Below are 10,438 nucleotides of genomic sequence, written 5' to 3' on the forward strand. Positions count from 1 at the left end.
GTGTGTGTGTGTGTGTGTGTGTGTGTGTGTGTGTGTGTGTGTGTGTGTGTGTGTGTGTGTGTGTGTGTGTGTGTGTGTGTGTGTGTGTGTGTGTGTGTGTGTGTGTGTGGGTGGGGGGGGGACCGGCCCGAAGGTCTCTGCTCTCATCAGACGGATGTGGTCGCCCGTAAACAATACCAGAGTACGTCTGTGCAGTCACTGGGTTATTTTTGACTCAGTGGATTCTACACTTGCAAACTTGTTAGAGGAACTAATCACAGCCACCTGGTCAGGTTAGCATAGAGCTAAATGTGCCAGGTTACGTAATAGGAATCGCTAACAAGTAGTGTTTTATCACGTCCAACTATGTCAACAAACAATAATCCTTCTGACAAACTTAAAGCCTTGTTACTTTGGTTTGAACGTGGAAAGTATAGTGTGTTAAAAAGAGGGGCATTACTTTTTAAAGCTGTTGGTATAGTGAAACAAATAGCAATACTTTCACTGATATAGGACGTTTTATCCAGTCTCACTGTACCTTATATTGTGGTATGGTGACTCCTTTCAACAGCACCCTTCGTGATGGAACATGGCAGCCATTTTGTCTGATTGTGTGTGCGTATGCTTGTGTTTATGCATTTCAGTGTGTGTGTGTGTCCTCCCCCACCGAAGTAACCAAGCCGATCTTGCCAACACATTCAGGAACAGTAAACAGTCTGTCCAGAGATGCCTGGGGGCTGTTAAGACTGTGACACCCACAGTCAGGGTCCTGCCCTGAAAAGGAGCACCACTCCTCCTACCTGGACACAAACAGAATGGTGCTCCGTTAATTACTGTACCCCCGTGTAACATATTCTCCGCTCGGGGCGATGACACGGTTCCTTGTAAGTAATGTCAAACGGAGTGTGACACAGCACCACATGTGGGGCCTTTCTAGGGTTGCAAAACTCTGGTAACTTTCCTAAAACTCCCAGGTTTTCCAGAAATCCTGATTGGATGATTCCGGGATTCCTGCTTATTGCCTCCTGATTCCGGAAATCTTCCCAACTGGGATTGGAGGGCCAGACGCACACGCTTGTGTCTGGATTCTTTTGACACGTGTGTGTGTGTGTGTCTGTGTATGTGCACACAATATAATGTGCTGCACATGTGACCTTTTGCACTGTATTTGTCAAAAATAAAAAGTGCATTACTCCCATTTGTTATGGGTAGAGTCTTATGCTCTCTGTGTCTTTTTCTCTTCTGTTAGTAGGAGATTTGTAAAAGACAGGATTTGGTAAATGGGGGAAGTGGTGAAACAGCGGGATGTGTCTGTCCTGGGAGAAGAAGAAAAGGACGAAAGTAGCCAGGGGATCGAATAGAAGGAGAAGAGTCCCTAAAGTTACAGAGAGGAGGTATAAGTAGGTAATGTCTGGTTGTACTGTATTTGATGCAGTCAGATATTGTGTTATTTATTATGGCCTTCTTATTGTACTGAACCTGAAATTACTTTTCAAATTGATCAGCAATTATATTCTCCAGTGTTACTTGACATTGTTCGATGCAGAGGTTTCTGGGTGGTAAGGGTGGTGACACAGTATGGTTTCGGTGTGTATGCCGAAGAGGACAGTGGGTACGGAGAGATGGGTAGAGGGGTGTTAGAATGAGGTTCATACACACACACACACACACACACACACACACACACACACACACACACAGGTCTGGCAGAGAGCATTCATCTCAGGGGTACGCCTGAAAAACAGGGAAGGGATTCTTATGATATGTGAACTTTCATTATATATTTACATAAACAGTAAATATGATACGGTTAATGTTTATTTTGTCACCGAGTTGATGTGCTAAAAATGTTCCCTTTTTTACCTTTCATATATGCTGGGTGTGTGTCGGTGTAAACCAGGGTGGTATAAAACATGGGGTATAAAACATGGCAAAAAAGGAGCGTCTTTCCCAACATGCTTTGTTATGAAACGGACTAAAATGAACATGGTTAAGATAATGGTTATAATGTAGTCCAGGCAGACAGGTGTAATGTGCCTCCTTTTGATTTTGACCCAGCACCCCATAACGGTACGACGCACATTTCTACCGTTTTGCAGACATTTTGACGTCAGATTCCGTCATTTCCTGCTGCTACTGTTGTCATAAAACGATGCTGTGTGTCAACAAGCAAATCACGCAGGTATTGGTGGTCCTGACGTTACGTTGGGGAAATTGGTTTATATTTCAAATGCTTCCTTTGATAAGTTACTGTAAGTAGAAGTTCAGATATGAAGCCACACGTGTATAACTAACTATACATCATATATGTTCTTAACAGAAAATGCACAAATGTGTCCAAACACTGTATTACAGTAGGTAGCTATAGTGAATTATTAATTGATTTAAAGCTCTTGTTCCTCCATGTCCCTCTAAAACATATCACATTTTGATCAAGAGATTATAACAGAAAGCATTCTTAGAGCAGAAAAAAATAACTAAGAGTAGTCAAGCTTCCTGTCCCATTTGTAAAGTATCCCATTGTTCATTTGATGTGAGAGGAAAAAAAAACAGTTTTTTCTTTTCTTTGTTTCCCGAGAGACACAAGTTAGCACACATGAAATATCAATAGGACTAGCTTTTGGATGCTTATATTGCTATTGTTGAGGTGGACATTTTTTTTTACTCCAACATGTAAATAGAATTGTGTGTGTGTGTGTGTGTGTGTGTGTGTGTGTGTGTGTGTGTGTGTGTGTGTGTGTGTGTGTGTGTACACAAGGTTTATGAAGTGTGTGAAAGGGAGAGAGGCTGTGAGTGTGTTGGAAAGGATGTATGACTTTACCGCGAGTAAATGGCTGTTGATCTGTTTTGTCTTTCGGGTGAGAGACGGAAAGAAACAGAGAATACAACACGTTATTGTAGCAACATCCATTTTGTCAGACAACCTTGGTATCCTTGAGGGGCTGAAATACAATGTGTGTTTGTTTGCATTACAGGAGAAGTGTGTGTGTCCTTTTCACCTGGCCATTCCAATGAACCTGGACCAAATCAGATACACACCTGTCACTCTCCCAAAAGAAGAAAACACAGGTAATAATCCACGGTATACATCCCATGGGGCTCTGGTTAAAAAGTCATTCACAAATCAAGGGAATGGGGGTGCCATTTGGGACACGGTCCTTGTCTATGCTATAGCCATGGGATGAAACAATTTTTTTACAATTTGATTGTCCATAAACATACAGACAACATTCTGTTAATACTGTAACTCCATGTCTTTTGACTGCAATCCCGTGGGGGGGGGGGGGGGGGGGGGGGGGGGGGGTTCTGTCAAAGAAACACTGAAAAGGTTCAAACAATTTCAAAACGAGAGAAACAATTTATGTCTATGTTTAATGAGTATACTTTTTAAAATATAAAGTACCAGTCAAACGTTTGGACACGCCTACTCATTCAAGGGTTTTTCTTTATTTGTACAATTTTCTACATTGTTGAATAATAGTGAAGACATCAAAACTATGAAATAACACATATGGAATCATGTAGTAACCAAAAAAAGTGTTAAACGAATCAAAATATATGTTATATTTGAAATTCTTCAAAGTACCCACCCTTGATGGCAGCTTTGCACACTCTTTGCATTCTCTCAACCAGCTTCATGAGGTAGTCACCTGGAATGCATTTCAATTAACAGTTGTGCTTTGTTAAAAGTGGAATTTCTTTCCTTCTTAATGTGTTTGAGCCAATCAGTTGTGTTGTGACAAGGTAGTGGTGGTATACAGAAGGTAGCCCTATTTGGTAAAAGACCAAGTCCATATTATGGCACGAACAGCTCAAATAAGCAAAGAGAAACGACAGTCCATCATTACTTTAAGACATGAAGGTCAGTCAATGCAGAACATTTCAAGAACTTTGAAAGTTTCTTCAAGTGCAGTCGCAAAAACCATCAAGTCCTATGATGAGACTGGCTCTCATGAGGACCGCCACAGGAAAGGAAGACCCAGAGTTACCTCTGCTGCAGAGGAAAAGTTCATTAAGTACCAGCTTCAGAAATTGCATCCCAAATAAATGCTTCACAGAGCTCAAGTAACAGACACATCTCAACATCCACTGTTCAGAGGAGACTGTGCGAATCAGGCCTTCATGGTAAAATTTCTGCAAAGAAACCACTACTAAAGAGCACCAATAAGAAGAAGAGACTTGCTTGGGCCAAGAAACACAAGCCATGGACATTAGACTGGTGGAAATCTGTCCTTTGCTGGTGACACTGTCTGTGATTTATTTAGAATTCAAGGCACACTTCACCAGCATGGCTACCACAGCATTCTGCAGCAATACGCCATCCCATCTGGTTTGCGTTTTTCAACAGGACAATGACCCAAAACACACTTCCAGGCTGTGTAAGGGCTATTTGACCAATAAGGAGAGTGATGGAGTGCTGCATCAGATGACCTGGCCTCCACAATCACCCGAACTCAACCCAATTGAGATGGTTTGGGATGAGTTGGACCGTAGAGTGAAGGAAAAGCAGCCAACAAGTGCTCAGCATATGTGGGAACTCCTTCAAGACTGTTGGAAAAGCATTCCAGGTGAAGCTGGTTGAGAGAATGCCAAGAGTGTGCAAAGCTGTCATCAAGGCAAAGGGTGGCTTCTTTGAAGAATCTAAAATATTAAATATATTTAGATTTGTTTAACACTTTTTTGGTTATTGCATGATTCCATATGTGTTATTTCATAGTTTTGACATCTTCACTATTATTCTACAATGTGGAAAATAGTAAAAATAAAGAAAACCCTTCAATGAGTACTGTGTGTGTGTGTCCAAACTTTTGACTGGTACTGTATATTAGGCTATTAATATATAGGTTATGTTCAGCACATATTAGGAAGTACATTTTGATGCAGATGATTTATGATTTGATTACTAGAATACACAAATGGCTTTTGAACTCCCAAATAATATTCAGTGTGAGAGAAAATAGTGTGTGTGTGTGTGTGTGTGTGTGTGTGTGTGTTTCAAGAGTGTGTGTGACAGTATACAGTGTGTAAGGGGAGTGTGTGTGTGTTTGAAGAGTGTGTGTGTGACAGTATACAGTGTGTAAGAGGAGTGTGTGTGTGTGACAGTATAAAGTGTGTAAGAGGAGTGTGTGTGTGTTTGAAGAGTGTGTGTGTGACAGTATACAGTGTGTAAGAGGAGTCTGTGAAAGGGAGTGTGTGTGTTTGAAGAGTGTGTGTGTGTGACAGTATACAGTGTGTAAGAGGAGTGTGTGTGTGCTTGAAGAGTGTGTGTGTGACAGTATACAGTGTGTAAGAGGAGTGTGTGTGTGCTTGAAGAGTGTGTGTGTGACAGTATACAGTGTGTAAGAGGAGTCTGTGAAAGGGAGTGTGTGTGTGTGTGTGACAGTATACAGTGTGTAAGAGGAGTGTGTGTGTGTTTGAAGAGTGTGTGTGTGACAGTATACAGTGTGTAAGAGGAGTCTGTGAAAGGGAGTGTGTGTGTGTTTGAAGAGAGTGTGTGTGTGTGTGTGTGTGTGTGTGTGTGTGTGTGTGTGTGTGTGTGTGTGTGTGTGTGTGTTTGAAGAGCGTGTGTCAATTTTGATGCAGATGATTTATGATTTGATTACTAGAATACACAAATGGCTTTTGAACTCCCAAATAATATTCAGTGTGAGAGAAAATAGTGTGTGTGTGTGTGTGTTTCAAGAGTGTGTGTGACAGTATACAATGTGTAAGGGGAGTGTGTGTGTGTGAGTGTGACAGTATACAGTGTGTAAGAGGAGTGTGTGTGTGTGACAGTATAAAGTGTGTAAGAGGAGTGTGTGTGTGTTTGAAGAGTGTGTGTGTGACAGTATACAGTGTGTAAGAGGAGTCTGTGAAAGGGAGTGTGTGTGTTTGAAGAGTGTGTGTGTGTGACAGTATACAGTGTGTAAGAGGAGTGTGTGTGTGCTTGAAGAGTGTGTGTGTGACAGTATACAGTGTGTAAGAGGAGTCTGTGAAAGGGAGTGTGTGTGTGTGTGACAGTATACAGTGTGTAAGAGGAGTGTGTGTGTGTTTGAAGTGTGTGTGTGACAGTATACAGTGTGTAAGAGGAGTCTGTGAAAGGGAGTGTGTGTGTGTTTGAAGAGAGTGTGTGTGTGTGTGTGTGTGTTTGAAGAGCGTGTGTCAATTTTGATGCAGATCATTTATGATTTGATTACTAGAATACACAAATGGCTTTTGAACTCCCAAATAATATTCAGTGTGAGAGAAAATAGTGTGTGTGTGTGTGTGTGTTTCAAGAGTGTGTGTGTGACAGTATACAGTGTGTAAGAGGAGTGTGTGTGTGTTTGAAGAGTGTGTGACAGTATACAGTGTGTAAGAGGAGTCTGTGAAAGAGTGTGTGTGTGTTTGAGAGAGTGTGTGTGTGTGACAGTATACAGTGTGTAAGAGGAGTGTGTGTGTGCTTGAAGAGTGTGTGTGTGACAGTATACAGTGTGTAAGAGGAGTCTGTGAAAGGGAGTGTGTGTGTGTGTGTGACAGTATACAGTGTGTAAGATGAGTCTGTGAAAGGGAGTGTGTGTGTGTGTGTGACAGTATACAGTGTGTAAGATGAGTCTGTGAAAGGGAGTGTGTGTGTGTAAAAGGGTGTGCATGAATATCTTGCTAGAAAAAGATTTGAAGAAATGTAATCCATTTTAGTAGTATACAGTTAGACTTTATTTTTGCTAGCAAAATCACGTAGCCTATATGTACGACCTTGTGATTTGATTTGACCACACAAATATTATCATTGTACTGTAATTTTTCAGACTGACTTTAATTGTGTAGTAAAACTAAAACAATAGAAAATTGCTGGTTAGTTTGTTTGGGATTGTTTTATAAAGTTAGAACTGAAATTATTGTGTGTGTGTGTGTGTGTGTGTGTGTGTGTGTGTGTGTGTGTGTGTGTGTGTGTGTGTGTGTGTGTGTGTGTGTGTGTGTGTGTGTGTGTGTGTGTGTGTGAGAGAGAGAGAATTGGGGTTGTGTTTCAAGAGTGTGTGTATGCAGTGTGTAAGACGATTGTGTGAAAGGGTGTGCATATGTACATTGAATATCTTTATTGAAACGTTTTGAAGTACTCTCTCTTAGAAATGTAATGCATTTTAGCAGTATACAGCAATTTTTTTTGCTAGCAAAATCATGTAGCCTGTATTGACGACCTTGTGTAGTGATTTGATTTGACCACGCAGATATTATCATCATACTGTCATTTTTAACTGGATAAAAATACGTTAATTTCACATAAAATGTAATTTGTTCTGTGCAGTAATAGTATGACAATAGTTAATTGCTTCCCACTTGGCACAGACGTCAATTCAACGTCTATTCCACGTTGGTTAAACTTCATTTCATTGAAATTACGTGCAAACGACGTTGATTCAACCAGTGTTTGCCCAGTAGATTGTTAGTTTAAGAAGTGTTTGATAAAGTTAGAACTGAAATGATTGATACATACAGCAACCTACATGGTAAGAAGACTTAGCTTGGGATCTCCAGAGTATATTGCTATTCTTCTCAGTGTGAATACGGTTTACTCGTTTGTGAAGGGGCAGGCGATTTTGAGGTAGCCTATTTGATAACCCTGCAACCCTGTGACAGATATGAAACCAGTCTTTTGTTCATTACTCCTACATAAAGGACGGTGTACAACTAGCACTTTAATATTTTGTAGGCCTGTTTCAAAAGTTGTGAAATATTAGAGCAATTCGGTAGCCTAAACATGGCAGTTTCAGTTTGTGTGACCAGGTTAGAATTGATCCGATACATGAAATGCAGGTCTGTAAATTCAAATTTAATTTTGAAACACATGCAGCACGTGGGAGCAGTGAAGAGCTCGAAAAATGCTGGCCCTGTGCATTTTTGTGCATACCGGTCTTTGGAACAAACCAAAAAAAGTTACAGAAAAATCATAAACAACTGCATTGATATCGAGGAAACGTTCGAAATCTGGGAACGTGTGAGTGGCCGAGGTGGGGACTGTAGACGAGTGTCGCTGTCCAATGAACGGTGGTGCTGAACTGTAGCTCTCTTCGTATGACTCTTAGAAGCCATTTTAAACACATACACATCAAGGAAATTATTGATTGGCATATAACAAATGTCAAATGTGGACTTTTAGTGCAAAACAGAGATAAACATGCACATGTGATTTTTATTTTTTTAATGGGTGCAAAGTTATATGCACTGGATAAAAATGAGGGAAAGTAGCAGCCTAGTTTTCATTGTCAGACACTTAGAGTCAAGCAATCGTGTGGATGGGCTATGGGCCTTCTTGAATGTATCGAAACTAGGGGAGCGGCTGTGTGTTTCAGGGGAAATGTCTGCAACACCCAGGAGTTTCACAATATTGTCAAGATGAGAGTCCATATATTTTCTATCATTCTGAATGAGTTTGTCCCATTCCAACTGCACAAGACTCTTTTGTTTATATTTCCCCTCAAAGGGGCTATCGCAATTTCAGTAACTGCCATATTTTGTATGTGTTACTGGGAACACTTTCTGTTGCTGTATAATCGATGTGTGTGTTTGCGTATAGGCATGTGTGAATACATGCTTGTCTCTAATTTCAGACGTGATGATCCATTGAAAAATGACATGTGCCAACATGTTCTCCAAAAAAGAATATGTTTTTTGTTGTTGCAGGGCATGATAATATAAAATTGTACCAAAAGAAGCTGTCGGGTGTTTAGAGAAGAATATTTACAGTTTGCTGCTGTTTTTATTTGATCTATGTATTGTCATATTTGAAATCATGGCAGATAATGACAGCTGTGAGTTATGTTGTGTTATGGCTGGGTAAATATGTGTACTTGTTTTGCTGGAGATGAGAAGCTGTCGAATATTTTCAGCGTTGAGGTTATTGCTGTTTTAAATCATTCAGAATATGCGTGTGTGAATGGGAACGTGATGAATTGTTGATTTCACTTCTATTTTTTTCTTTTTTTTAAATCCTCTATTTGTCATTAAGTATTACTTTGAATTACTGTTTTTCAGATGTTCATGGTGGGATCTGAGAGCAATGTGAACAACTACAGGTGCAACTCGTACAGATGGACGTAACGTATGAAATGTGCTGAATATATCCATGTATTTATATCCTAATTTGTACACATGGAATTGCTGTATTCATTTGATTCTTATAGAACGTCTCTTCATAAAATCTCAAATGCTAAAAGATCCTGTTAAAATACATGCTTGGTGTGTTTATTTGGCTCTTTACTGTCTTTCATTTATAGATGAATTCTGAAGGCCCTTTATAACATAACACTATAGTTGGCCACGTTAAATGACATCCTATTCATACGCCTGGTCATCTACGCAGGATGAAAAGAATAGGTTACGTCTTAATGAACTACCAATTTTGGAGTAATAGCCTATCATGTTAAGCGATATGCATGTAAAAAGATGTGTTTGGTGATATGTCAAATAGGCTACAAAAGGGATTTTGTTGGAAACTGCTGAAAAGCCAGTTCACCCAATCCCATCGGCTCCACAAGTCACGTATACCTTCAGGTATATTCACTTCTGTCAAAGAATGCAAATGACGGCATGACGATTTCTACAAGTCAATTGATTTTCCCGACAAGCACATTTTGATGAGTACACTACACCTGCCAGTTATACTCAGGCAGTTCTGGTTGGTCCATACTTTACGTTTAGTTACATGTCGGTGTAAGCATACAGCTAGTATGGCAATAATGGGGGGGGGGGGGGGGGGGGGGGGGGGGGGGGGGGTCTTGAAGACAAAAGCAGCCTAGGCTACACTGTTGTGAGACTTTCTGTCTGGATTACAAGCTAATGCATTTAACATCAAAATGCCCAACTCTCCTGAGTCGTGACATCCCGTCAAGGAGACGCATATTCTCTCAACAATCCTGTTCGAGTTGTGTGGTTCACAAATGTACAGTGCGATGGAATAAAGTGTTAAGACATCCATCGACTGTCTCTGTGTTTATGTAAGGTGAAACACTCCCCCCCCCCCCCCCCCCCCCCCCCCCCCCCCCAGTTAATCACACATCCTCCCATCTCTTCCGTGTTTGGGAAATGTACTATGGCAAAGAATTTCTATTATATTGACAAGATAATCGAGTGACCGCTCTAACGATGGAGATACATGTCCTGAAAGATGGAAGGCAAGCTGGAGGCGAGATCATGTGGGACCCTTCCATCCATTGAGAGGGCAGATATCGCGTGTGAACAACAGGTACTACTCCGATATAAAGGCTTTCCCAAAGTTGCTTAAGTGCCACGTGTGTTCACTTATATCAGTGCATTCGTAACAACCTGACCCTTACAAAACGTATATTCAATCAAATAAACCTCATGCACCAAATGAAAATATATATATTTTTGTTGACCAAATTCGGCACTCTCTCATTGACCTCCATACAAAAGTTCCTCACTTCGCGGTCTTATTTTCGTGTACAGATTTTGGATGGAGTAAACAATCTCGCTTCGTCTC

At 40.7% G+C, this 10,438-nt stretch overlaps 1 long non-coding RNA gene across 7 annotated transcripts in view; it reads left to right on the top strand.

Annotated features, from left to right (window-relative positions):
* LOC115197098 (uncharacterized) overlaps window positions 1-9,164 on the top strand; it is a 33,163-nt gene extending 23,999 nt beyond the window's left edge. For 4 of the 7 annotated variants that reach the window (XR_003878960.1, XR_003878963.1, XR_003878962.1 and 1 more), the window contains 2 exons: window positions 2,955-3,048; window positions 8,971-9,164. This is a non-coding gene — a long non-coding RNA (uncharacterized LOC115197098). Of the gene's footprint in view, window positions 1-1,228; window positions 1,384-2,954; window positions 3,049-8,970 lie in introns of all 7 variants that reach the window. The other 3 variants (XR_003878964.1, XR_003878965.1, XR_003878966.1) reach the window with 3 other exon arrangements.
* Window positions 9,165-10,438: the final 1,274 nt, after the last annotated feature.

This window comes from Salmo trutta, chromosome 7, assembly GCF_901001165.1.
Source record: "Salmo trutta chromosome 7, fSalTru1.1, whole genome shotgun sequence".
NCBI lineage: Eukaryota > Metazoa > Chordata > Actinopteri > Salmoniformes > Salmonidae > Salmo > Salmo trutta.